The sequence below is a fragment of the Melospiza melodia genome, unplaced genomic scaffold (assembly GCF_035770615.1).
Source record: "Melospiza melodia melodia isolate bMelMel2 unplaced genomic scaffold, bMelMel2.pri scaffold_51, whole genome shotgun sequence".
In the NCBI taxonomy this organism is placed as follows: domain Eukaryota; kingdom Metazoa; phylum Chordata; class Aves; order Passeriformes; family Passerellidae; genus Melospiza; species Melospiza melodia.
Genome location: NW_026948797.1, coordinates 503,488 through 527,302, shown reverse-complemented (window position 1 = coordinate 527,302; position 23,815 = coordinate 503,488).

The window sequence follows — 23,815 nt, the reverse complement described above, 5'->3', positions numbered from 1 at the left end:
TATTAAAAAATGTTTTAAAACGAACCTAATAGAAAAAGGAGGGATAAGTAGAAAATCTACTCTTTATTGGAGGCAGTGGGGAATACGATAAGAAAGATAAGGAAAAGCTGAGCAGCTTAACACCTTCTTTGCCCCAATTTTCAAGATTAAGTCAAGTTGTTCTCAGGACAAGTGTTCTCCTGATCTGGTAGAAGGGCACAGGGAGCAGAACAGACCCCCTGTAATCCAGGAGGAAGCAGCTGGGGACCTGCTGAGCCACTCAGATGCTCACAGGTGTCTCTGGGAGCAGATGGGATCCATCCCAGGGGGTTGAGGGAGCTGTGGATGAGCTCCCCAGGCTGCTCTCAATCATTCACCATCAGTCCTGGCTCAGCAGGGAGGTCCAAGAGGACTGGAGGTGCCAATGTGAGCCCATCCCCAAGAAGAGCTGGAAGGAGGAGCTGGGGAACTCCAGGCCTGTCAGCCTGACCTGGGTGCCCGGCAAGGTTATGGAACAGATCACCTTGAGTGCCATCACAGGGCATCCACAGGATGGCCGAGGGATAAGAGCCAGCCAGCGTGGATTTCAATATCTGCATGGACAATATGGATGAGAGGATTGAGTCCAGCATCAGCAAATTTGCAGATGACACCAAGCTAGGTCTGAGTGTGGATCTGCTGGAGGGCTTATCACAGGGCCCTGGACAGGCTGGATCCAGGGCCCAAATCCAAAAAGATGAGGTTTAACAAGACCAAGTGCTGGGTCCTGCACTTTGGCCACAACAACCCCTGCAGTGTTACAGGCTGGGAACAGAGGGGCTGGACAGCAGCCAGGCAGAAAGGGACCTGCAGGGACTGATGGACAGCAGGCTGGACATGAGCCAGCAGTGTGCCCAGGTGGCCAAGAAGGCCAATGGCTCCTGGCCTGGATCAGGAATGGTGTGGCCAGCAGGAGCAGTCCTGATCTTCCCCAGCTCTGCCCACAGACATTCCTGCTGCAGCTCCAGAGAAGGGAACAAAAGGGGCTCTCTGGTAAAAACTTTGCTGAGAGATGCATAAGTTCATTGAAAGCCACTGAGAGAAGAGCTCCTCATTGACACAGTTTGGGGCCACAGCAAGAGACAAGAAACAAGAAATGGCACAAACGATGGTTCTATTTTGTGAACAAGGTAAATAGACTAAAACAAAGGTAAAAAACACCCACAACCAATAAAAAAAGGAATTATTACAGATTACTCATATAATGACATGAAGAAAGTGGCAAGCAGTTTAATGTTTCTGAAATCATGCATAAATCAGTGTCTGCACTGCGGCCTTGAGCTCCTGGTTCCTCAGGCCGTAGATAAAGGGGTTCAGGGCTGGAGTCACCACTGAATATTGAACCGACAGGGCCAGATCCAGGGATGGGGAAGATTTGGAGGGGGGCTTCAGGCAGGCAAAAAATGAGGAGCTGAGGAACAGGGAGACCACAGCCAGGTGAGGGAGGCAGGTCGAAAAGGCTTTGTGCCGTCCCTTCTCAGAGGGAATCCTCAGCACAGCCCTGAAGATCTGCACATAGAAGAAAACCATGAACACTAAACAGCCAAAAGCTAAACAGACACCAACCAATGAAATCCCAATTTTTCTGAAGTTGGAGTGTGAGCAGGAGAGTTTAAGGATGTGTGGGATTTCACAGAAGAACTGGCCCAGGGCATTGCCATGGCACAGGGGCAGGGAAAATGCATTGGTTGTGTGCAGCAGAGCATGGAGAAAGACACTGGCCCAGGCAGCTGCTGCCATGTGGGCACAAGCTCTGCTGCCTAGGAGGGTCCCATAGTGCAGGGGTTTGCAGATGGACACGTAGCGGTCGTAACACATGATGGTCAGGAGAAAATATTCTGCTGCAAGGAAAAAGGCAAATAAAAAAACCTGAGCAGCACATCCTGAGTAGGAGATGTCCCTGGTGTCCCAGAGGGAATTGTGCAGGGCTTTGGGGACAGTGGTGCAGATCATGCCCAGGTCAGTGAGGGCCAGGTTGAGCAGGAAGAAGAACATGGGTGTGTGCAGGTGGTGGCCGCAGGCTATGGCCCTGATGATGAGGCCGTTGCCCAGGAGGGCAGCCAGGGAGATGCCCAGCAAGAGGCAGAAGTGCAGGAGCTGCAGCTGCCGCGTGTCTGCCAATGCCAGCAGGAGAAAGTGCCTGATGGAGCTGCTGTTGGACATTCCTTGACTCTGGGCATCATGGACTGTTGAAAGAAGACATTGACAAAGTGTGATCAATTTCTTTGAGTCAATTCTATGCATTTTACTTGGAATCTGTCCAAAATCACCTCTCTTCCTCTGAGGGAATTTTGCTAAATTTTTTTTGATTTTGAGTTTGTGCTGCTGAGTTCCTGCCTGATCTTTAGCACTGCTCTCAGCCTGAACACCTGGGAGACCCAAGGAAAACAGGGCTCCCAGTGCCCCACTGCAGTCACTGCTAGTCCCCACACAGGAGTCCTTTGAATATTACAACTCGTCTGTTTCAGGGTGCCTGCACTTAAAAACGTATTGAAAATTAAGCTGGACTTTTTGAACACTCCAATTTAAAAATAATTTTCTCAAAACCCTTGTCTCTTTCCCAATGCAGCAGGACAGGATGGGATACCAAAGGTTGGCATGGCTCTCTGCTGCCTCTAGTTGTGCCTACTGGGAGCTGTTTCTCTCTATCCAAGCCTTGTCCCTGCTAGTCCTGCCCAAGCCCAGCCCAGCCCCGGGGGCTCAGCTCTGCCCTGCACACCCCTCCCAGCACAGGGCACTGCCCAGGGGCATCTCCCTGGCAGCAAGGCCTTAAGGGTAGGGTAGACAAACAGAGATGCTGCAAACCAAGGTGCTGCTGCTGCTGTCTGTAGGGACAGGAGAGTGAGGAGGCACTTTCTGAGGGAGATCTGAGGCCCGTCTGCTGATGCCCAGGTTGACAGTGCAGGAGTCTCAGTGACACAGACAAAGCTGACAGTCCCTTTCCCTTCCCTTTAGGAGAAAGCTGAGAGCAGCCCTGGCCATGCAGCACCATCTCCACAGCAGGAGGAATCTGCCCTGATGGGGGTGGCTCCATTCACCTCCAACTCCTCCCCTGCAGTGTCCATGGGGAGCTGCCAGGCAGGCTGAGAGCTGCCCCTGGCAGGTGGCACATGCCCTGGGCTGGCCAAGAGCCCTGAGGGCTGCAGGAGCTGCTCTGCAGGACAGCCCTGGGCAGCCCTGGCTGCAGCCCCAGCTTCACCCCCTGCAGCCGTCCCTGGCAGCAGGAGCCGTCCTGCCCTGTCCCTCTGACGGTGCCCAGGGCAGCTCCGCTCTGCAGCACATCCTCCTCCTCCTCCTCCCCCTGCTCTTCCTCCTCCTCCTCCTGTTCCTGTGCCACAAAGAAACTGGGAGAGTCCTCCTGACACATCCCCCAGGCTGTGTGGTGTGCTGGCTTCAGGAGATCCCTCCAGGAGCACGGGGGACATTGCCCTGCACCCACACACTCACCATGCAGAGGGCTGTGAAGATGTTTCCCCAAGTGAAGTCTCAGCTCAATGTCTTCCCAATCCTGATTGCCTTCAGCCTGTCTCTGCCTGGCTCCTGTACCCTCAGTTCCTGCAGGCAGAGCCCTCAGCCCTGCTGGGCTGGGAGAGGAGCTGGTCCAGGGAAGAGCTGTTCCTTTAAAGCTCAGCAGCACAGACACAGCACAAGGACTTTAATGACCCTCTTGGGACTTTGTTACTGTTTACATCAGACTCAGTCCCTAAGAGGGTGTTCAAAAAACTACACAAGAACTCAAACTTAAATTGAAACTCTGAAGTTTCCTGAAGTTTTAATGGGTCCCACTGAGGAACAAAACTCAGAAAGTGTCCCCAGGTTCCAGGGAGATCAGAAAATTGGAGGCAGTGATGACAGCTGGGGACAAACAAGGCAAAGGTGTCTCTGGTGCTGAGCAAAGCTGGATGTGTTTCAGGAATGCAAAGGGCCAAAGCCTGAGCCCCAGCCCCTGGCCAGGCAGATCCTGTCCCTCCCTCCTTGCTCAGGGTTGTTCCTGGGATGGGCACTGGCATGTGGGGATGTGCAATGCCAGGGGCAGGAGCATGGGGCGGCCCCTGCCAGGCTGCTGAGCAGGGACAAGGAAGCAATGAGGCCCCAGGCCTGCAAGGGTCACTTGTCTCCTGCTCCTGCCTCAGGCCCAGGGCCAGCAGCCATGGCCAAAGTGCTGCCCAAGTTGGCTCTGCCAGGGCTGTCTTGCAGCTGCTGCCCATCCCTGTGCCCTGTGCAGCCCAGGCTGTCCCACGGTGTCCCTGCCCTGTGCCTCTGTCCCTGCAGGCTGTCGACATCCCCCGGCTGCCCCACTTGGTTGGCCCCTTCCTTTGCTGACAGCTCTGCCTCCTGCCTGCCTCTGCCTGCCCACACAAAGCCTTGGCCTTGATACCAAAAGGATTAATTCAATTCAATACCAAAATCTTAATTCAAAAGGGTTAATCCAATTTTTACTGTGCCTGTGAACTTTCAGCACAGGAACAAGGCATGCAGGGCCTGCTTTCTCAGCAAGGATGGTTGGAGGAGAAGAAGACGTCTGGCTCAAGAATGCAGTCATAGAAAACAGAAGGTCTGAAACTGGAAACTTGGAGTAGGTTTCAGGGTAATCGGTGAATTGTAATACACATTTAGTGACACCGGTAGAATTACATGTCCACATAAGGTTAGGAGTTATCCCTCAGTAGACTTCAGGCCTGAATAAATGATACCCTCTTAAATAGCAAATTAGTGTTAAGGAGAATGATTCTGATATTTTGGAGATTTGGTGATGGTGGGGCCAGCTGTGACACTGTGCAAACTCATGGAACAAAGAGTCCATTCTGACAGAGTGGAACCCCCTGGAACCAAAATCCATTTTGGCACATTGGGGCTACATTGAACCAATGGCCCATTGTGATACTGCAGATCCAAGGAGATCATTGTGACCCTGAGAAACCTCTTGGAACCATGGGGCCAATGTGACACAGCAAGGTCTGGTGTAACCATGGGTCCATTGTGACACTGCAGAACCTCACGAAGCCAAGGTGACCATGCTCTACTGCAGAAACTCATGGAACAAAGGGGCCATGGTGACACTGCAGAACCAAGGAGACTGTTGGCAGTATGAACATTCATGGATCCAGGAGTCCATTGTGACACAGCAAGGCCTCATGGAACCAAGGGTCTGTTGTTAAACTGTGTGGCCTCATGGAACCATAAGCCATTGTGACACAGCAAGGCCACATGGAGCTAAGGGGTCACTGTGACACTGCGGATCCAAGGATACCATTGGGACTGAGGAATCTCATGGAACCACAAATCCATTGTCACACTCTGGGGTCCTGTGCAACCAAGGGGAGCACAGTGACTTTGTGGGACCTCATGGAACAATGGAGACAGTTCTGACACTTTGGGACCCACTGGAACCAAGGGGCCATTACAGCATGACAGGGCCTCATGGAAGCAAGGGGACTACAGTGGACACTGTGGGTCTCCATGGGATGAAGGCTCCAGTGGAACCAAGGAGTCCATTGTGACACTTCAGGGCCCCATGGAACTAAAGATTCATGGGGTGGGACCCCATGGAACCAAAGGTTCATGGTGAAATTGCAGAGCCTCATGGAATCCTGGAGGACATTATGACACTTTGAGGCCTTGTTGAATCAAGAGGCTCTGCAGGGCCTCATGGAACCAAGGAGACCCTTCTTACATTGTGAGTCCCCATGGAATCAAGGGTCTGTTGTGACACTGTGGTACCAAGGAGACCCCTGTGACACTGCCAGGCCTCATGGAAGCAAGGGACCATTGTGACACTGTGGGCCCCTTGGAAACAAGAGGCCAGTGGGACACATCTGGGCTTCATGGAACCAAGGATCCAATATGATACCACCATTGTGACCCTGCAAGGCCCCATGGAAACAAGGGGCCAATGTGAAACTGTGGGGCCCCATGGATCCAAGGGAACAGGTAATAGCTCTGGTTGGCCTGGCCTGACTGGTCCTACTGCTCTTGGCTTGTTGAGGGTCTCTTCTCCTATACCCCTGAAACACTGGGCCTCTGGGCTTTCCTTCCAATGGAAAAGAACTGCCAGTCTCATTCAAGCACCCATGGCCAAAATGGGATTCCCCCTCCAAAATTCCCAATATCCAGGGATTTCTCCCAGACAAAAGCTGCCATTGCCAACAAGTCTGGATGGTCTTGTCTTCCTGAGAACTGGGTCTCACTTGCCTTCAAACACTGGGGCTCTGTTTTTTCCTTCATACGGAAAAGAACCATCCTTCTTCTCCAGGTGCTCATGGTTGAAAATGGCATTCCACTGCCAAAAGCCCTATATCCAAAGATTGCTCCTACACAAAAGCTGCCATTACAGACAGGTCTGGATGGCCCTGGTCTCTGGTGACTGCAGTTCATCAGCCCCTGAAACACTGGGGCTCTGTGCTTTCCTTCCTATGGAAAAGAGGAAAAGAATTTTCTTATTCCTCCACGGCCAAAATTGCTACTCCTCCTAAAATGTTCACTATATGAAGGGTTTCTCCCAGACAAAACTTGCCAGCTCTGGCTGGTGTTGTGGACTCTGATGGCCACCTGTCATCTACCCCTGAAACACTGGAGCTCTCTGCCTTCCTTGTGATGGAAATAGAACAGTCTTCTCGTACAGGGGCCTTGGCCAAATTTGAGATATGGCCTCTAAATTTTTTATATCCAAGGATAACTGCCAGCCAAAAGCTGCCAGGAGAGACAAGTCTGGCTGGCTTGGCCTCCCAGGGTCTGCTTCTCATCTACGATCAAATCCTGGGGCTCTCTGCTTTCCTTCAGATGGAAAAGAAATGGCCTTTTTGATCAAGGGACCAGAGGCCAAAATTGGTATTCTACCTCCCAAATTCTGTGTATCCAAGGCTTTCTCTCAGGCACAAGCTGCAATTCCAAAAAGGTCTGGCTTGCCTTGGCACTTGGTGGCTGCTGCTCATCTGCCCCTGGAACATTGGGCCTCTTCTTTCTTTCCAATGGAAAAGAATCGTTGTTCACATCAAAGTGCCCATGGGTAAAATTGGAATTCAGCCTAAAAATTTCTATCTATCCAAGGATTGCTCCCGAGCAAAAGCAGCCAGCACACACAGGACTGACTGGTCTTATCCTGAGGTGCTTTTCTTAGACTATGAGCAGAATGTTTTCATTTGCCAACACCTTGGAGAGGGCCCAGAGATCTCCCAAGGTGGTGTTTGGAGGCCTCAAGCACATGAGCACAATACAGGAACACAAGAGCACTGTGCTGAGTGGAGTGGAGATTGAGGACAGCAGAGGAGACCTGGGAAGGATTGAAGGGTGGTTTCAGAGATGGTGGATCCTTTTGGCATAATAGAGAAGAGCCAGAGAAAGAAAGAATTAATGTAAAGGGCAGATAGGGAGCTCCAGACAGGACCCAAAGAGAAAGGCATTCCTCTGCTAGGGCAGGGCTGTGGTGCAGCACATCGCCAGCAGGAGCCTGGAGCAGCCCAAGGCTTTGTGTGGGCAGGCAGAGGCAGGCAGGAGGCAGAGCAGTCAGCAAAGGAAGGGGCCAACCAAGTGGGGCAGCCGGGGGATGTCGACAGCCTGCAGGGACAGAGGCGCAGGGCAGGGACACTGTGGGACAGCCTGGGCTGCACAGGGCACAGGGATGGGCAGCAGCTGCAAGACAGCCCTGGCAGAGCCAACTTGGGCAGCACTTTGGCCATGGCTGCTGGCCCTGGGCCTGAGGCAGGAGCAGGAGACAAGTGACCCTTGCAGGCCTGGGGCCTCATTGCCTCCTTGTCCCTGCTCAGCAGCCTGGCAGGGGCCGCCCCATGCTCCTGCCCTTGGCATTGCCCATCCCCACATGCCAGTGCCTATCCTGGCAAGAGCCCTGAGCAAGGAGGGAGGGACAGGATCTGCCTGGCCAGGGGCTGGGGCTCAGGCCTTGGCCCTTTGCATTCCTGAAACACATCCAGCTTTGCTCAGCACCAGAGACACCTTTGCCTTGTTTGTCCCCAGCTGTCATCACCGCCTCCAGTGTTCTGATCTCCCTGGAACCTGGGGACACTTTCTCAGTCCTGTCCCGCACAGGGATCTCTTTAAAGTACAAGAAATTTCAGTATTTCAATCTGACTTTGAGCTCTTGAGAAGTTCTTTGAGCACACTCTGAGGGACTGGGTCTGATGCAAAGAGCAGCAAAACCCCAGAGGGTCATTAAAGTCCCTGTGCTGTGTCTGTGCTGCTGAGCTGGGCCGGGCTCCTGGCCCAGAGGCAGCTCCTGGCAAGGGCAGCGCTGCAGAGAGACAGCTCTGGCCAGGAGCAGCTCCTGTGCACAACCCAGCAGGGCTGGGCCACTGCCAAGGCCCCTCAGGGACACCAGCAGGGCACAGACAGAGCTGACAGGGGCTCAGCACTGGCAGGGGCTGTGAGATGTCCCAGAGAGGGCTGTGTCACAGCAGCTCCTCAGTGGCTGTGTCCTAGAGGCACAGAGAAGCTGTGATGTCAGCAAGGAGTTCTGTGACAGCACAGAGTGGGCTATGTGAGGCCACAGGTTGGATGGTGACATCACAGAGTTTGTTGAGTGAGGTCACTGAGCAGCTACAGTAACATAGAGGGGACTGTGTGACATCACAGAGCAGGCTGTGACATCAAGGCATGGCTGTATGACATCATAGAGCGAGATGTGACATCAAAATGTGTGCTGTGACATTACAGAGTGGCAGTATGGCATCACAGAGAGGGCTTTGTTACATCACTGAGGGGATTGTGACATCACACAGCTGTCTGTGACATCATAGTGTGAGGCCATAGAACCTTGCCATCATAGAGGGTGGCTCTGTGACATGAGAGAATGGGTTGTGACATCACTGGGTGGTTTTGTAACATCATTGAGCAGACTGTGACATCACAGAACAAACTGTGTCATTGCAGTGTGACTCTTTGACATCACATCACCTTCTGTGACATCCCAGAGCAGCTGTGTAACATCACAGGGGACTGTGTGACATCACACGGGGGCTGTGTGACATCACGGGGGCCATGTGAAATCACAGAGATGGCTGTGTGACCTCACAGGGGCTGTGTGACATCACAGGATGCTGTGTGACATCACAGGGGCTATGTGAGGTCACAGGGGAGGTCACTCTGCCCTGGCCCCCCTCACAGATCCCCCCATAGCGGTCCAACCCTGCTCGTGCACAGCAGGGTCCCCTGTCCCCCCGGGTCCCCCCACCCCCGGCCCCGCAGCCTCCCCCAGAGGATGTTCCACGAGATTGACCCCAGAACCTGACACGGGGATGGGGGCCAGGGCCCTCGGGGTGGCACAGGGGGACAGGGACCCCCTGGCAGCGTCCCCATGTCCCCCAGGGCCAGAGCCTGGGCCAGGGCTCCTTCACCCTTCTACCAACAAGGGCTTGAGAGCGCTGAAAGAATCCCCAGCAAGGGATCAGCAAAAACCAGATTGAATATTAAGGGAAAGCACCACAGAGTGTTGCATTCTGATATAAGGCAAAGCGACCTGGTTTCAAGGACCCAAACTCACCAGGGTCACTTGGGCCAAAGAGCATGCAGATGCCAATGTGGTAGACGGTCAAAGGCCTTTATTGTCTCATCTCGTGGGGTTTTATAGTCTAAGGGGCTTCTCTATGTCAGAGGGGGTCTGCAGTACTATCTATGGTTAGTAAGGAGTGGAAAGTTACCAGTATTACTATCGTTAGGGGGACTACATTCCTAGTTACATTCCTAGGCTGTCTCTTATCTCAGGGGATTAGGGGAAAAGGAATCCTGCCGCTTTTCGTCACATCGCGTGATCTTCCGATTGCCTGTCCCTATCTACCACATCTCCCCCCCCTTTTTCACAAATGAATGAGGTAGTCATATACATAGGCACTGAAATGAGGTATAAGGTTGTAATTCGACAAGGGAAAGGGATTTGGTAAACCTGTATAAGTTTTTGCCAGGCAAGTTTAGAAAATCTTGTGACTGGCAGTGTTCCCTGGTTGAATTCACAGCATTTGTTGCCAGCCTATGAACAGGATGTTGGTCCGTTCTAGGTGGGTCTGAATAAATGAGACCAGCTTGTTCAGCAGGCATGGTCCGAAGGAAACAGCTAAAAGTAGCATTGCCAATGGACCTATTAGGGTAGAAATTAGGGTGGTTAGCCATGATGATTGATTGAACCAGGACTTGAACCAACCCTGTTGGGCTTCCCTGTCTTTCTGTCTCTGAGCCAGACTGTTTCGGAGTTCCGCCATGGAGTCTCTTACGACTCCCGTGTGGTCCGCGTAGAAGCAGCACTCCTCTTTCAAGGTGGCACACAGGCCTCCTTGCTGCATGAACAGGAGGTCTAGTCCTCGCCTGTTCTGCAAGACCACTTCTGAGAGTGAGGAGACTGACTTCTCTGGAAAGGAAATGGATTTCTCGATCCTTTGCAGGTCCTCATTGATGGTCATTTGCAGTTGGGACAGTCCTTGGTGTTGGGTCGCTAGGGCTGAGACACCCGTGGCCGTTCTGGCTACTCCTAGGCCGAGTAGCATTGCGATAGTTACACCTGTTATTATTTCTCTTTTGTGGAGCCGGCTAGGTTTCTCAAAAAGGTGGTACACTTCTTCGTCTGAGTGGTACAGGACCCTAGGAACAAGCAGAACTTGGACACAAAAGTCGTTAGAGTCATTGAATTTGGCAAGGAACACACAGGGACTCACTCCAGATCGCTGGCAAACCCACATCCCAGATGCAGATGGGACTACCCACTTATTGTTTTTGTTGTCGGGCTTGACAACTTTGGTGCAGACGTTGCCTTTCCGCCTAGCTAGGGTTGCATTGCCAAAGCACATGCCCTGGCCTGTGACTTGACTCAGGGTGATTCCTTTGCGGGGGGTATCCCATCTGCACTGGTGAGGGGCATCGGCTGTGGAGTAACTGAAGGGAGTGTTTAAAGCGACTCCTTCATAAAAGGGGGGTTTAACATCGTAACAAAGCCAGCAGGAGTCAGTTAGGTTAGGGTTGGATTCATTCAGGGATAGAAAGGTAGCTTCTAGCATGCGAAGGATTGGGTCTGAGTCCAACCCAGCTGAGCTGCCTATCGGAAAGGCTTCCACGTGGCCGGTCAGGATATTGGTGACCTTTGTGGGCAAGGCTTTGGGGTAGGTCGTGTTTGTCCCTTTCTGCGCGCTTTTAATCACTTTGTTGGGTCCGACCGCTTGGGGTGCCGACGGTTGGTGCCTGATAATTCGCCCATTCACCCTCTATTTCAACCCTTGAAGGACTACTGTGCACGTTCTGCCTATGGCCCAACTAGGGTGATCTGGCTGCAAAACCGTCATGTTATAGCCAGTGCATTTCCGAATTTTAGGGATTTTATGGCGGTTTCGATAGAAACTTCCCCGGAGGAAGACGGTTGTTTTGCAGCTGGTGGGTGCCCAGGTGAACTGTAAGAATTTGTCGAGCTCTTGTGGATCCCACCCAGGCCCTGATGGCCTGGCATCTGTAACAATGGTTTCGCAGCCCCAGTGCCAACAATGTCCCCACCCTGGGTGACTGCAGTAGCTTTTTCCTGGGTTTGAAGCTGGGCACCAGTAGGATAGGTACATGTGTGTGGCGTGTGGGGAATAGGGGTCTACCTTTGGTTTTCCTGGAAACAGGTCGGTAATGCGGAGCACGAAGGATGGGGCGTTCGATGTGGTGATTTCTTTGAGCACCTTGTCACTACTAAGGTGTCGCATGACCCACCTGAATGGCCGATGGGTGTAGTGGTCTGGGCTGGCTTGCCCTCTGGCGACAAGCCCCAACAGCAAAATCGCACAGAAACACCGTTGATGCTTGGGTCTCACCCGTGCGGGTCTCTTGGGCGCTGCCTGACGGCTTGGTGGTCTGTCACTTTCCTCTGGAACGGGGATGTACACGTCATGAGGACGTCCCACGAACATGTCCTGTAAACAGAAACGCAACTCTCATCAGGCTCATTCTGCTAGTTGTGAAGGTTGGGCTTGATTGACTTAAGTGGACACCACCTGATTTTGCCGTCGTTTTTGACAGCTGCGTACCCTCGCCCCGTGAGCATCAGCCTCCAGCCCCATTCCCATTCGCCTAGCTCATTTCTAATTACAACCTGCGGGGCCTCCTCTAGCGCTAGGGTGGCGCAGTGTTTTTGAACGGGATGTTTGTTTCATCTCCCCTAGGGAATTGATTCAGTGCTAGCAAAGCGGTTGTCAGTATACGCGCCTGATCTCCTGGGGGAATGGAATTGACAAAGTCCTCTGCTTTCGCCAACACTTCTAGCTTGGTTTTCAGGGCATGATTTTCTCTCTCAACTATGGCCTGCCTGGTACTGTTATACGGGATACCTTGCACTAATGTGATGCCCCATTTTGAGGCAAATTCTTGCACTGGTTTGGAGGTGATATTGGAACCGTTGACAGTTTTGATCTGTTTGGGGATACCAAGCCAAGCCATAGCTGTCAGCCAATGCTGAATTGTGGCCTTGGAGTTAGTTTTGGGGTGCTGTGTGGCTATGATCGTTCCACTATAAGTGTCCACTGTCACTGCAAGCCATGCTCGGGGCTTCAGCAGTTGACACAAGGTGAAGTCCGACTGCCAGATCTCTGAAGGCTTGAGACCTCTCAGGTTGACCCCACAGGTCCATAGGGGTGACTTCTGGCAATGAGGGCAGGTGGTACCACGTTTCACGTCCGCTGTCGAGATTTCGCATCTCTTCGCCAGTGCTTTGGCTCCGATGTGGAGCGACTCGTGCAGTTGACGAGCTTCCTGCAACATTAATACACCGTTTGCTGTGGCGTCCGCTTTGTCGTTGCCGATCTGGAAGTAACCTTTGGCTGGGTTGTGACTGTTGATGTGAATGATTGACACAGTGTCCTGTCGCGAGGAGAGTGCTTCTTCCAGCATTAGGGCTGCTGCAGACGTTGACACACCTGGTCCTGCCATGGCTAGGCAGAGCCTTGCCATGAATATAGAGTCTGTTACAATGTTGAGGTGTTCGTCTTGGAAGAGTCCACACGCCAAGACCACTGCTGCTGCCTCCAGTTGTTGCACTGACAGTATGGGGTCACATGCTTTGACGCAATGCCATTGTTCTCCTGCCTACCACACTGCTGTTGCGGTTGAGGTCGTGGAGGAAGCATCTGTGAAGACCGTTGGTCCTGGCTGCGGTCCGTCCTTGACCTTTGGTGGCGTGTCCATGTCGACAATAGTCAGCAGCTGAGTCCAGGGTGGTCTGGAGGTGTAGGAGATTTCTCCTCCGAAGCCGGTGAGAGTAAGGGCTAGGTGCTCCGATATTGTGGCTGACTCCGTGGTCGGTTGCTTGCAGAAAGGAAGGTGGATGCTTGTCGGCTCGGTTTCTAGGTGTTTCAAGGCGAGTTTCCTGCCTTTCATGATGAGGTTAGCGATGCATTTGATTCCTGGGGAAAATGCATGAGCAAAATTCCAAGGACCACTCATTGGATTGGTCGGGACTTTTCGGAAGGTCCTTGGGCCAGTGCTCCCACTCGCCCCTTCGGTGTAAAGTGGACGTATAGGTCCAGCGGCATGGCTGGGTTCCACCTGGCAAGTGTGCCAGTGGACATCTGGCTTTCGATGAAGTCGAGGGAGCTCGTTGCTTGCGGTGTCAGCTCCTTGGGTTTCCAGGGGTGCTTTCCTTTCAGGAGGTCGTACAGAGGGTCCATGATCTCAGGAGGAATTAGGACGATGTTGCGAAGCCACTGCAGCGATCCCACCAGGCGTTGTACGTCGTGGAGCGTCTTGATGTCTCGACAGACCTTCACCTTGGGGGGGGTCACGTAGGAGCTTGTGATCCCCGCTCCCAGGAAGGTCACGCAGGGTCCACTCTTGATCTTTGCACTCGCGATGTCGAAGCCGTTGGCCTGGAGGGTTTCTGTGATTGTGGACACCAGGTGATCCACTTGGCTTGCCGATGGTGCAGCGACTAGGATGTCGTCCATGTATTGAATGATGGTCGCAGTGGGGTAGGAGTGTCGGACTGGCGTCAGTGCTCTGTCCATGGTGATTTGGCATATGACAGGGCTGTCTAATAGACCTTGTGGCAATACCCTCCATTGGAAGCGGAGGTTGGGCCGCTCGCCTTTTCGAAACACCACGGAAAAGGCGAATCGTTCTCTGTCCTCAGGGTGCAGGGGTATCGAAAAGAAACAGTCTTCGATGTCCAGCAGTGCACATGGCTGCCCTGCAGGGATGGCTGAGTTCATGGGTAGCAGTGTCTGGACTGGACCCATGGGTCGGATTGTCTTGTTTACTTCTCTCAGGTCATGGATGAGGCGATAACTGTCTCCAGACCTTTTGGGGATCACAAACACAGGGGTGTTCCATAGGCTGATGGAGGGTTCTATGTGACCCTTTTGCAGCTCGCGGTCGACCAGTTCCAGCAAGGCTGCCACTCAAGGCTCTGTCAGGGGCCACTGCTTGATCCATACGGGGTCTGATGATTTCCAAGTCAATTTGATTGGCAGCGGAGGGTGTACGGCAGTGGCCCTCAGGATAAATTTGTAATCCTGACTCCTAGCATAGAAAGGACATCCCGTCCTATCAGGGATGGAGAATTTTGCAAAACGTAGGGGTAGATTGCTACTGTCTGTTCTGGTCCCTTTTTCGTGTGAAGTGTCATAGCCACCAGCTGGGTTCTTTTCCATGCCCGGGACTGCCCTCCCGCTCTGTTCACTGGAGGGACTTATTTGAATTGCCAATGTCCAGGCCAATACGCTTGGGGAAAAATCGTGCAGTCTGATCCCATGTCCACCCAAAACTGAAACCCTATGACGTGTGGATCTTGACTGCCATAAAGGCGGCATGTCCCCCACACCATCAGGGGCTCCTTCTCTATTTTCATGGCCAGGGCCACCCAGGGGGCCCGCTCTGGGGTGTCCCCTGCTGGCCCTGTGGCACCGGCGCGGCTTGTGGCAGTGGGGGGTGCGAAAGTATTACTGGCGGTGCTGCACAACTCTGCCATTGTGCTGCTGGCGGGGGTTCGAAATTGACTGCTCCCTGTGGGGGCATGGGGTATGAGGGTCCCCTGCCCCACTGGGGGTTGCTATAGCTGGGCCGCTGCATGTTCCAAGTGGGAGGAGGCTGGATACTGCCTGGCTGCCCCCTCCCTCTCCCGTTTCCCTGAGGCCTGGATCTGCATTCCTTAGCTAAATGCCCCTTCCTTCTACATGCCCAGCATGGTCCCCTAAGTCCCCTCTGGCGTGGTGGAGCAGCTGCTGGTAGGCGTCTTGGCTGAGGGCAGTTTACTGCCAAGTGGCCTGCCTGGCCACACTTAAGGCATGCCATCACACTGGTTATTGCAGTGTGAACTGCTGCTTGGATGGGAGCTAGGTGTTCCTCCTTTGCAACGTGTCTGATCATGGCAGCTATATTTAGACCCCTGCGGCAGTGACCTTAAAATGTCCTTGGTGGCTGAGTTGCATTGCTGGCGTAGGCATTCTGCCAGCACTGGACCCTTCGCCTCTGAGGGTAATGCAGAGGAATCTAATGCTGCCTGAAGACGGTCCACAAACTGAGTGAAACTCTCACTCTCACTCTGTTTTATAGAGGACCATGGGGAGGGTTTGGCTATTACTTTGGAAGCAACACGGATGGCTTCTCATGGGCAGCACAGATTGTTGTCATAACCTCATGGGCCCGCAAGCCCTCAGCCTGCGCCTGGGGGGTGATCATAGTGGGGTCTGTTCCCATTAACCTCTGTATGCTGGAGCCATGCAGTGGATGATCAGCTCCTGTTACCAAGGCTAGCTACTTTATACAGTTGTCCTCCCACTCCTATTTAAAAACTATCATCCCTGCCCCATCAAAAATCATCCTGCAAGTCTGCTTAATATCAAAAGGTAGCATGTCATCCCCTCCAAAAACGCTGTCAATGAATGTGGAAACCATGGCAGAATTAATTCCCTTGTCTGCAATCGCTTTAATGATTGCCTGCACGTCCTTCGGATTTACTGGGGAATAGGTCCTTTGGTTTCTGCCTGCCCCCCCCACAAGGACTGGGAACACCAGTGTGGCAGATGGAGCCCACTCAGCGCACGCTATTTTTATTTTCCGCCAGTCTGTAAGCGGGGTTCAGTCTTTCTCTGATAACCCCTTCACTCACGCGGGAGCGCTGTGGCTAGTGACCTTATATGCTGCTGCTCTCTTTCTGTTAAAACTAGAATCCGAGTCGGAATCCTCTGATCCCCTCTCGAGCTCGGAGCTTGAGTACGAGTCTGAGCCGGAAGTCGACTGGCCGGACATTTCCAGGCTGCTCTGCCGTTTTCTCGGGCTCCAAGCCCGCCCCTTTTTGTGGGGGTTGGGCCGTCTCCTCTCCCTGGGGTCCCCCCGCCTCCTGCTGGGGGAGGTCCTTGCCGTATAAGGACCTAATTTTAATTGAGCGCTCTGATTGGTCTTACGCTCCTCCGCAGGGGCTGCCCCTTCTGCCCGCTCACCCGCGCACGCGTTGTTAAGAGGGCTGACTGCATTTCCACCCTCCACGTCTTCCTTTCTGCCCTGAACATGCGGTTCGGCGCCATTTTCAAACGCATAGGGTGGGGGGGTGTTTTTATCGATCCCTACGGGGTCCGAAAATCTGGCCGCGTTCTGCACCTCCTCCGCGAGCCCCTGCCAAAACGCCCGTGCGTGTTCCCCCCCTCTGATGGTTCCGGCATTCGGGCCTCTGCGCGCTCGCCCAGGTCAAAGTTCTCCGCGGTTTGTGTTGCCACGCCCACCTCCAACTGTCGCATGGCTAATAAACAAGCTCGCGCGGCTTTCCGGGTTTCTTGTGCTCTTGTCGAGCTTTTTGCAGAGACTTGATAACTCTGCCCCACGATTTTAGGGCTTTCCCTGAGCCTGAGGACATAGCTTCCTCGGCCAGAGCTTTTGTACAATTATCCCAAACCCTCAAATGGAGGATATCTATCGGGCTTTCTATAGCCCCAAGCTGAATCAGTCTTGGCAATGCAAGACTTAAATCTTTAAGCTTACACTTAATACCCCATTGCGCATGCATCTGAGTTACGACCTTCACTATGGCCTCCATGGTCCACGCTGCTCCAGGGGTGTCCCCCCCGCTGCAGACGGTCCCGCCGCTGCAGCCGCCATCCTCTGTCCAGGCGAATTCCCGTTACCGGAGCTTCTTCCCGGGTTCCGGCACCAATTGTTGCCTTCTGATCTAAGGCAAGGCGATCTGGTTACGAGGAACAGCACAGTGACCCAATCTCTCCAGGGTCGCTCGGGCCAAACAGCACGCAGACACCAATGTGGTAGACGGTCAAAGGCCTTTATTATCTCATCTCGTGGGGTTTTATAGTCTAAGGGGCTTCTCTATGTCAGAAGGGTCTGCAGTACCATCTATAGTTAGTAAGGAGTGGAAAGTTACCAGGAGTGGAAAGTCACTAGCATTACTATCGTTAGGGGGGCTACATTTCTAGTTACATTCCTAGGGTGATCTCTTATCTTAAGGGATTAGGGGAAAAGGAGTCCTACCGCTTTCCGTCACATCGCGTGATCTTCTGATCGCCTGTCCCTATCTACCACAAGGGTCTTTGGCTGGGAGCTGCCACAGGTAAAGAGAGACCCTGGAAGGGAAAAGGAGCAGACCAAGGAAGGCAGGAGAGAAAGCAGGACACAAATGGCAACCAGCTGAGAAGGTGGCACTCTGAAAACCAAACCTGGGCTTATGGAATAGGAATGGGACAGAAATGAAGAATTCTGAAACTTTATTTACTTGGCTTCTCTGAGCAATCTGTGAAGCCAGGACTTCACCATCCTGACACGGAAGAAGCATTTTCTAGATCAAACCTGAGATTCGTCCCTTTTACTCTGAGCCCAGTAAATCCCAAGGAACTCATTTGTGGTCGTTTTCATCAAAGGCCCAAGCTCTTTGTTCCAGCACATCCAGCAAGCACCAGGCAGGACAGCACAGGAACCCAACTCACAGCTGAGGGACTCAGAACATCTCAACACCAGCAAGGCACATTGCTCATTTTTGCTCCAATAGATTTGAGAAATGAAACCCTGGGGATGAGAGCTCTTTTTCAGAGCAGTAATTGCTAGTTGATGTTAATAAAGTTGATAGGGGCTGAATTTGAAGTGTTGGTCTGTTGTTAAACATTGAATGTTACAGTTCTAGGACTTGCCTTTAGTTGCCGCTATCCAGTGTTACCAATTTACCCTGTATTTGTATCTCTCCCCGGCATACTCTGTATTTGTGCCCCTTTCCATCTCAGCCCAGATTTGTATCCCTTCCCATCCCAGACTGAATTTAAATGAGAGGCTGTAGGAACCCTCGCAAACAACAAATCAGCACATAAACGATGACTTTAACCCAGCAGAACCGCACTAAATCACCCACCCTTGAGCAGAGCCAGATTCTGTCCTGCCCCCATAATTTTAATAGTGCTCAGCTTGAAGGATCTCCCTAAGCTCCAAGCCAACATTGCCTTCCTAAGGACTCTGGTAACGACAGAAGCCCAAGCTTTGCCGGGAGACAAAGCTGCGCTGCTCCTCCTCCTCCTCCTCCTCCTTCTCCTCCTCCTCCTCCTCCTCCTGCTCAGCACGGTCCTGTGGGAGCAGCGGCGCTGTGCGCAACCCCTCGGGTTCCGCACCCAGAGCTGTCTTTAATAAAGGCCTTTTGAAAGGAGCTGCTGTCCTGGCCCTGTTTATTACACTGCCAGAGCCCCCAGAGCCCCTCCCCAAAACCTCCAAAACCCTCCCAGGACACCCTCAGGACCCCCCAAGAGCCCTCCCCAAACTCCCCCCAGGATGATCCCAACACCCCCAGACCCTCCCAAGACCTTCCTACGATCCCACCCCAAAACCCCCCCAGACCACCATAACCCCCCCCCAAGACCCTTCTTAGGAGCCATCCGCACCCCCCAGGTCCCCCCACAATGCCCCAGGACCCCTCCCCAGCCCCTCCAGACACCCCGGACCCTGCCCCGATCCCCTCTCAGGCTCCTCCCGCTCCTGTGCCGAGCCCGGAGGGTCCCGGCAGCGGTGGGGAAGGGGGCGCCGTTTCCGGCTCACTTCTTACTGGCTGGGGTGGGGCGAGAGAGGCGGGCCTTGCTGAGGGGAGCTGCGCCGTGACTGGTTAGTTCAGGGCCATGCAGTGCGGTGATTGATTAGTTCGGCGCGGCGCGCTGGTATTGGCTGGGGGAGCCAGCGCATGCGGCGGAGGCAGGGTGGAAGCTTGAGCGAGTCTGGATTGTTCTCAGGTGGGTTTCGGGGGATCTGAGGGGAATTGGGAGGGTCTGAGGAGATTTTGGGGGATTGTGAGAGGAACTGGGGGTTTGTGAGTGCGTCTGGGGGTTTCTGAGGTCGGTCCGGGGAGAAATTTGGGGGAATCCAAGTGGATTTCATAGGGTTTGGGGGGGATTGAGGGGTCTGAGGGAGATTTGGGGCGGTCTGATGGATTTGGGGGGGTCTCAGGTGAGTCTAGGGGTCAATTTTGGGGGCAAATGGGGTGGTCTGAGAGTCCTGGGGAGGCTTTTTGTGTCCATGGTGGTTCTGGGCCAACACTGGGGGTCTCTGGGGGGTTTGGGGTTCCTGGAGGGGTCCCAGGGGAGATTTGGGGGTCCCGGGGAGTCCCAGGCCCACACTGAACCAGGGTCTGGGGGTTTCGGGGGGAGGGGGCACAGCAGGCGTTCCCCCCTCCGGTTTTTGGCGTCTCCCATGGTGCCCCCTTCCCAAAAAGCTCCAAGGGCCCCCTGAAGTGGCTCCTGTTCCACCGGCCAGTGCCCCCTGATCCAGGATGGCCCCACTGAGTCTGGGGGGGTTCTGGGGGCATTTGTGGAGATTTGGGGGTGGCTCTTTTGGGCTTTGGGGGATTTTGTTTGGAGTTTTGGGGGAATTATTGGGGTTTTTGGAGAGAATTATTGGGTTTTGGGATGGTTGCGTGATTTTGGGGGGTTAAGTTGGTGGGTTTCGGATTTCCGGTGTTTTGTTGGGGTTGTGGTTTTTTTGGGGGGGGGATTAATTGAAATTTTTGGGAGTTTTTTAAGTTTTGGTGAGTTCCACTGGGATTTTCAGGGGTTTTTGAGGCTTTTCTTGTAATTTTTGGGCATTTTTTGGGGATTTAGAGGAATTTTAGGGAGACTTTGGGACATTCCCTGGGTGTGGGGAAGGTCTGAGAGGCAACAAAACCTCCTTAAAACCCTTGAAAGTCCCAATAAAATCCACAAAATCCCAATTAAATCTCACAAAATCCTGTTAGAACACCCTAGAATCCCAATAAAAGCCCACAAAATCTCTTGAAATCCCAACAACGCCCCCCATAATCCCAATTAAGCCACACAAATCCCCCAAAGATGTCCCCAAAACCACATGAAACCCCACAAAATCCCCCCCAAGAACCAAAGAAATCCTGGCAAAACCCCCCAAAAACCCAGAAACACCCTGAAATCCCACAAAAATCCCTCAAAACCCCAAAAATTTCCTCAAAAAACCCATACCTCTAAAGAATCCCAGTAAAGGCCTCCACAATTCCAATAAAACCACCCCAAATCCCCCGGAAATTCCAATAAATCCCCCAAAAATTTAGGAAAACCCCAGCAAATCCCCATAAAATCCCAGCAATCCCCCCCAAAATCATAAAAAACCCCAAAAATTTCACAAAACCCCCAATCACACCCAGAAAAACAACCACCAAAGTGCCAAAAGAACCCCCAAAAATTGCCCAACTCCCCCAAACCCAATCCTTGTCTCGAAAAAACCCCAATAATTGCCCCTGAACTCCCAACAAACTCCCCCAGCCCCAAAAGCTCCAAAAGCCGCAGCCCTGCCCAGCCCTCCCTGGTCCCTCCCAGGCCTGTCCGGGGCCGCGGCCAAAACTCCCTGGAGAGAATGCAGAGGGGCCTGGAGCAAGCCCAGAGCCCATCCCGGGCTCGGCCTCAGCCTCGGCCCCTCGGGGGCATTTTGGGCCACCCTGGGCAGGTTTAGGTTGGGCTTAGATCCCTTGCAGGCATTCCCAGCCTTGCAGGGTGGATTTCAGGCCCCTTTGGCTGATTTGAGGCTGAATCTGGTGGGTTGGAGGGGGGATTTTAGATCCCTTTGGATGATTTTAAGGCCATATGGGTGACTTTAATCCTGTGTGAGTGATTTTAAGTCCCTTTTTTTGGTGATTTTAGGCTAATTTGAGTAAGATTTTTGCTTCTTTGGGTGATTTTAGGTCAAGCCAAGTCATTTAGGATCATTTTAGGTCCTCTTGTGTTGTGTTCAGGCACATTTGGGTGATTTTAGATCAATTTAGGTGATTTTTGGCAAAACCTGGATGGATTTTGGGCTCATTCGTGAGATTTTAGGCTGAAGCAGGTACTTTCAGGGTGGATTTGAAGTCCATTTTGGAGATTTAAGGCTGATTTTAGGTCATTTTGAGGGAGATGTCAACCAGTTGGAGCAATTTTAGGCCCCTTTGGTTGTATTTTAGACCCCTTTGGACAATTTTAATCCCATTTGGCTGATTTTAGGCCAAACCTGCTGGATTTCAGCTGCATTTGAGATGCTTTTGGGTTATTTTAAACCAAACCAGGCCCTTTTAGGACCGCACGCCCCCTTGGCCCCGCCCCTTTCTCCTCACGATTCCCGCCCTTTTCCCGCCCCCTTTCCCCTCATGGTTCGGCCCTTGGGAACAGGGGGAAGGAGGAGGAGGGAGGCTGCAATTTGCTCCCAGCAAGGTCCCAGTTGCTCCCAGTTCCTGCCGCTTTCATCATGCGTGTTCCCAGTTCTCCCAGTTACCCCAGTCACTCCCAGTATGGTCCCAGTCTCTTCCAGTAGGACCCCAGTCACTCCCACTTACCCACAGCGTGTTCCCATTTCCCCCAGCACATTCCCAGTCGCTCCCAGTTTGGTCCCAGTCACCACCCATATGGTCTCAGACACTCCCAGTACATCCCAGTTGCCCTGAACATTCTCATAGTCATTGCCAGGCACTCCCAGTTACCTCAGCGTGGTTCACTTGTTCCCAGTTCTATCCCAGTTGCTCCCAGTTTCTCTGATTATGTCCCCAGTTGGCTCCCAGCAGGGCCTGGTAGCTCCCAATAACCCTCAGTCAGGGTCCAGTCACACCCACTCTGCTCCCACACCCAGCCATGATTGTAGCCATTCCCAGTATGATCCCAGTCACTCCCAGTCTGATGCCAGTGGCCTTCAGTATGATCTCAGTTGCTCCCTCTCAATGTCAGCATGACCCCAATAGCCTCCAGTGTGATCCCAGTGACTCTGTCTCTCCCAGTGTATCCCAGCCACACCCAGAATGCTCCCAGTCACTGCCACTTTCTCCCAGTTGCTTTCAGCACAATTCCACTCAGCTCACAGCCACTCCCAGTCAATCCCAGTATGATTCTAGTTGCTCTCAATGAGATCCCAGTCTAACCCAGCATGGAACTAGCTGCTCTCACTGTGATTCAAGTTTGGTATCATTTGCTCCCAACATAGTTCCAGTTGTTCCCAGTTCCTCCCATTATGATCCCAGTTAACCTGAGATAAGTCCACTCCCTCCCAGCAGGATCCTAGTCATGCCCAGTTGACCCAGGCATGGTCTGGTTTCTCCCCAGCAAGATCCCAGCTGTTCACAGTGTGGTTCCAGTCCCCCCAGTATGGTTACAGACATTCCCAGTATATCCCAGTTGCCCCATTATGGTTCTAGTTTACCTCAGAATGATCCCAGTCTTTCCCAGTAACTCCCAGTTGCTCCAGTTATAGTCTCAGTCCTCTCAGCATGGTTCTAGTACCTTCCAGCTGATCCTAGTTGCTCCCAATATATCCCCATTTTCCTCCCAACATGGGCCCAGTAGCTCCCAGTAACCCCCAGTCAGGTTCCATTCACTCCCAGTATAATCCCAGTATAAGTGTAGCCACTCCAAATATGATCCCAGTCACTTGCAGTCTAATCCCAGTTGCTCCCAGTCACTCCCAGTCTGATGCCAGTGCCCACAGTGTGATCCCAGTTGCTCCCAGCATGGGCCCAGCTGTTCCCAGTGTGCTTCCATCACTCCCCTATGGTTACAGACACTCCCAGTATGGTCCCAGTTGGACCCAGTTGCCTCAGCTATTGTCCCAGTCACTGCCTATATGATCCCAGTCCCTCCCACTAAGATCCCACTCACTCTCAGTTGCCCCCAGTGTGGTCCCAGTTCTCCCCAGCACAGTCCCAGTTGTTCCCAGTGTGGTTCCAGTCCCCCCAGTATGGCTACAGACACTCCCAGTATATCCCAGTTGGCCCCAGCATGTCTGTAGTCATTTCCAGGCACTGCCAATGGCCCCAGTAGGGTGTCAGTTATCCCAATATGATCCCCCAGTCATGCCCAGAATATTCCAGTTGCCTCCAGCATGCATCCAGTCTTTCCCAGTTTCTCCAGTTTGCTTGCAGCATCATCCCAGTTTCTCTCAGTTGCTCCCAGTAGCCCAAAGTGTGATCCCAGTCACTCCCTTTCAGCCCCATTATGATCCCAGTTAGCTCCAGTTTGATCCCAGTCATATGCCAGCCCTACCACTGTGGTCCCAGTTGCTTCCAATTTCTCCCAGTATGGTCCAGCTGCCTCCAGCATGGTTCCAGTTGCTTCCTAGATCAGCCCAGTCATTCCCAGTATGATGACATTTGCTACCTGTGTGCTCCCAGTTGCTCCCAGTCAGGCCCAGTATGGGGGATGATGTGCAGGGTGTGTTCCCAGTCACTCTCACATACTCCCAGTATTAGTCCAGTCCCTCCCAGTCTGATCCAAAGGTGAGCCCAGTGCGCTCCCAGTCCCTGCCAGTATGAACCAGTTGTGCTCCACATGGTTCCAGCTGCTCTCTTTCACCCTCACTTTTGTTCCAGTCGCTCCCAGTATCTCCCAGTCTATCCCAGCTC